This window comes from Anas acuta, chromosome 7 (assembly GCF_963932015.1).
Source record: "Anas acuta chromosome 7, bAnaAcu1.1, whole genome shotgun sequence".
Taxonomy (NCBI): domain Eukaryota; kingdom Metazoa; phylum Chordata; class Aves; order Anseriformes; family Anatidae; genus Anas; species Anas acuta.
In genome coordinates this window covers 30,188,984-30,194,390 of record NC_088985.1, presented here as the reverse complement: position 1 = coordinate 30,194,390, position 5,407 = coordinate 30,188,984, and positions in this window count along the sequence as shown.

Below are 5,407 nucleotides of genomic sequence, written 5' to 3'. Positions count from 1 at the left end.
GTGGCTGGCTGCTGCAGGAAAACAGGACTGGAACACCCCTTCAGCATGTACATGGCTTAAAACGCTGAAGTTTTCAGGGCACCAGCTTCTCGCTTCAAGAATAAAAAACGTTCCAGGTGAAACAACAGGAAGCACAAAGAAATGATACCAGGTCACCTCACACCCCTGGAATTGGCTCCTACAGCCACGGGCTGCACTCCCTGCACCCCACCACTCACCTCCAGAGCCTTCCTCCTGCCAACTTTGCAGGACTAGACTTGCATGCATGCTCCCGTCATACTGAAACCAAAAGGAACAAAACTGTGTGGAAGTGAAATTAAAATAGAGGTTGGTCTGCTCCTACTTTAGTGTTGTAAGTCAGAGCAACCATCCGCCTCTCTGAACCAGCCGTGCCACTGCTCCCCTCACTGCAACAGCTGGCGTAACCTCCTCACAACCCCAGAGGAATTTGCTACTTAAGGCATTTTTTGTTTCATGCGTAGCTTCCAGAGCTTTTGATTAATCATACGGTGATTAATTACCTGCACTCTTTATGGTTTGATTTCAGCAGAGCAATCAGCTCCCCGCAGCAGCACATTCCCAGGTTCTGGCGGTGGCCAATTACCTGGCAGTAGATGCTTGTGTGGCATCTTCCCCTGTACTTTCCTCAGAGGGTTGGATTATGGCCTTACAGCACTTCCACAAAAGCAGAAGTTAGCCTGTTAACACATCAACACGCTGCAGTCAGCACCACACAAAAAGACATGTTTTAAACATGTATTACAATTTACATTTACTTTCCACAAATGTTATTGAATCAAGAGGCTGAACCAACAACGTTTGTTACCGGATAATAAATACACGTGGCTTACCTGGCCAGGCAATGCATTTTGAATGCAAAGCTGCCTTATATACAAACATTTATTTTAGTTAATAATGTAGAATACACGTTTCTCCTCAGGAAAGCTCGTATTTTATAGCAGAGACTTGTATGAGTGAAGACAATAACAAAATACACATAACTAAGACGTACTAAGGCAGAGAAGGTGGTACCATGTTCAGGTAGGGAGCCTATTCCAGAGCAATTGGAACTGTTTTACAGGTCTCTGGAATTTGTTCTAACCCTAAATATTCTTTCTTTCTGACCAGCATGCATTTAAATATGCATGAATACATTTCTATACTCTTACCTGGTTTGGAGGCTTAGGGGGTGGGCAAGTACAACATCTCTTCACGTGTTAGTTCCTAGCCATGAGTTACAGTTTTTGTGAATTAGCTGTTGGAAGCAGCTCCAGAGGGAAGCAACAGTTCTTCCCTTAGTATTTAAAAACAAAACCATAAAACCTAAAATGGAGGTTACCAAGGATATTCCTATTAAAGCAATTGCCTCACTGGAATTTTACAGAATCAATACTTTTTATTTCTCTCATGCTGTTTTCCTGATTTAGGATTGCAGAACTAGAGACCCTGTATCTTCCGTAAGTTTTAGGGGGGGTTATTTTACTTGTACATACAGCATTCAGGACTCTGACACAGAGATGCTTCCTCAATCTATGCCTGTTCACTTGGTGCCGTTTCCTGAAGATTTGATGTAGTATTTGAGAGGAGACATTGCCAGGGTAATTTTAGAAGTTTCCCTGGTAACCGCTGCTGACATCTCTAATTCAAAATTTAAGACTACAGCTCTCTGTATCACCCTTAAATGGCAAACTGCCTTCTATCAGTTGGGCTAAGGAACCTCACAAATGAAAATTCAGCTTCCTGGGCTGCTCAGAGAGTTAAGGTACCTGCCCACAGAGGTTTCTTTCTCTTAAAGAAAGCTCCCCCTGTGATCCTCCATCTGCAAGTAGGGAAAAGGTACAGACAAAACTCTCGGGAAGTGATTCAAAGAAAGAAGTGAGACTGGAAAGAGGTAGGTGCTGGAGAGACTGCAGCTAAGAGACACAAGGAAAGGAAAGAAGCTTTCAGAAGCTACAGCATTTAAAAGGCAACAGGAACCTCTGGAAAAAGTAAGTTGGCAAGAAAGAGACCAAGAAGTCAGAGGACAACAGTATTTCTAGCTCTGTTTTAAATCTTTAATTGCTCTTTCAGTATGTTTTTGGGAGGATGCTCATCTCTCTCTCCGTGTCTGGAAGGGAAAAAAAGTGAAGAGAGGGTCCCCACGAGGTGCTATTCGTGGCCCCCTATGTTTCTCAATGCTTTATCTCTGCTCAGTCCTGTCTGCAAAAAGCACAATACTTCAGTCCTTTCCACTGATGACTCAGGTCTAAACTAGACAGACAAATCTATCTCCTCTATTCAAGCAACATCACAGCCCAGTAGCGCATCACAGACATCCAGCAATCTGTCTCAGCTGAAACAGAGTTCAGCATTTCCCATTCACAAACCCTTCTCACCAGTTCCTCCCCTCTTCCCCGTGCCCACCATCACCTTCCTGCAAGGCACTGGTGTCTGCCAGCTGGTTGCCTTCTTGTTTGTTCTTACAGACAGCAAGGCCACGTCTGTCTGTTGCACATGACTTTGTAAGTAATATCTTCAAGAAACAGCCCCTCACACCCCAAATCCTGCAGTCCCTTTCCATGACCTTCCTGCTCTGAGCTTTTCCCACTCCTACTTACCCCAAAGGCTCACCCTATTCTGATGCCCAACTACTGCCCAGTGATGCCAGGGTATTGTGAGCTCTGTGGAGCAGGGACTGTGCTTTTGGTCTGAGATCACTGAGCATCAAGAGCTTTGGGATCCTGGTGCACAGCAGGCTCTGACCCCCACAGCAATCACAGGTAATGCGAGACAGAAAGTGAAGAATGGATACTGAGACAGTAATGAAGAACCACAGGAAAAAAATTGCTTTGAAGAGTAAACGTTGCCTTGTCTTTATTTTCTCATTTTCCCTTGTATATGATTGCACCCTGCAAGACATCTCTGAGAATGTATTTTCCTCTCCAACGTATATTATCAATACTTTAACTCTTCAAGGACTGGAGTGCTCTGCATCATCACATGGTGCTCAAAGCACGATCAGGTGTCGGGACATTTCCTAGGCATCGCAACCAGTGCAACTCCACCACTCCAGGCCCCAGTTTTCCTCCCGTCCTTCGACCCTTTGGGAGTCAAGTTCCAGCTTCCTCAACACAGATTCTCATTCTCTCTCTCTCTCTCCCTCCCCCTTTGTGCAATGCCTACCACAACCAAAGCCCTGTTTTTCTTTTTGAAGGCTACCATGAAGGGAAAAAAAAAAAAAAAAAAAAAAAAGCAATAAGTATTAAAACAACAATATAGCTAAGGACAGCATAATTTAAGAAAAGGCTGGAGAATACCTGCCAATTATCTCTACAGAACAGCAAAAACTATGGATTGTGGTGCTCATTAAGGTGAAAAGACACAGATAAAGGGAAATCCAGCTGTTACGGCCCTTACAGCAACAAAAAAAAAGCAAAACATAGTGCCAAGTAATGCCAGAGGGGAAAACCAACAACTGTGCATGGAAACCATAGAGCAGGGAGAAGGGGAGAGCTGGAGAGCTGTGAGCCGTTATAAACAGAAAGTGCTGAGTTAGGGAAATAATACTGCTATGAGAGAGGTCGTGAGGAAACGTGCTCCGGGCTGGGGCCCTCCTGCAGAATTCCCAGCAGCAAGGGTGAGTGAGAATCACTCAGCACAGGTGAGCTGTAACTATTGCATGGGAACAGGCAGGAAAAGCATTGGCGATGGTCCATGGTTGGGATTTCAGAAGTACTCAGAAAGCTTTTACCCTCGATGACTTGAAGTCCTCCATTGTTTTTACATCCCGGGTTACTGACGGTTTCACCCACAGATCCAGACACACGAGGAACACAGGGGTGATTAGGTTTTGTTGGTGTACCTGCACTCACCAACTCTCCTGAGAAGCAGGCACTGTCTTCACGGACAAACATTTCCCCTCTGAAATTTCCAAGCCATGTACCGTAGCATCAACCTTTCAGCACTCTTTCAGAATCTTTTAACACATTTTTTCTTAGATGACTGGAAGGGAAAATGTGCTTTCCACTATTATTATATTACTGTGCCTTCCTTCCATCAGCTCCTTTATTTTCTAACTGCTTTAACATGTTTGAGAACAAGCAGTGCATAGGAGTGCAACTCACACTTTAACAGACATTCATAAATTTAGATTTGAATTGCACTGCTGGTGCCACGCTGTGCAGCTGCTGTGAGGAAACTAGGCCAGGATACAGTAGAAAAGGCAGAAAAGAAAAGCCTTTCTCTAACAGCACTGTCAGGTGCAATTGACAGGTCAGCATCTCCGCTTTCTGAGCACCTACGAAGGGACAAGAAAAAAACCCTCAGGCTAGATATGTTCCAATATTAGCGTAAAAAAAATAAAAACAAATGAATGATCTCCACCAGAGAGTCTCATCACGTGAGCTGCACGTGGTATAACTGGGATGGAGCACAGGAGACTTACCCCAGTGACTGGTGTCACTGCCAGCCACTTCCCAACTCATTTCTTCCCAGGGAAAATCTGCTGACGCCTTACCACCTCGATGGGTGACATCCTTACTTAGCATTTGCAAACTCTGCTCATATCGCCAAGGAAGAGGTGTGATCCACGTCACATTACAGAGGAACAGCTATTATATCTGTAATCCTTCAAGAGGACAGGCAAGCAGGAATTGCTTATGCAGTAATTTCTTCACAAGTTCCTTCTTTAAAGAAAATAATACAAGACAGAACTAAGTTTCATCTGCATTTGGAACACAGAAATATTAAAGGATACTTAGCTGAAACATTTTAAAGAATGTCAGAGCCCTTGCATTTAAGCTTTACCTCTAATGAAAACAAGACAGAGGGCAGGGTTCACTGCATCAGAAGAATTCTTGTTAAAGTGCAAAATCCTTCTCAGAAACGGAGCTTCAGAAAGCAATGTGCTTTGAAATAACATCCTCAATTACGCTTTACAGTTCTAAGTTAAACAGGATTGCAGATAACATGTGCTTCCAAACAGCAAAGCCTAAGGATAGGCTGATTTAAGGTAACTCCAACCAGTAAGCCGCAGAGATCCGCCTGCTGCTGGAAAGACTTCCCTGGGGGCACTGGACTTTCTTTTTGAACTCATTTTCAACTAACACCAATGGGATAACTTTCCTGCATTCCTTCCTTATAACTACATATAAGCAAATAGGAGATAATGATAAGTTACATTCAACTTTTTTTCTTTTTTCCTTTTTCTTTTTTTTTTTTTTTAGCACACAATGCTGAACTATAAACTAGTCAGGAATGTCTTAAACTACTTGTAAACAAACAAATAAACAAAAGTCCCTTCTCCTGTCCTAAGACAACAGCATACATTTCCAATTAGCATGTGTATGTGAATCCTAAATTACATTGCAAGCAATGTTTCAGCTTGGTGACAAGAGCCAGAAGCCAAGTGACTTGCTGCAAATCTCGC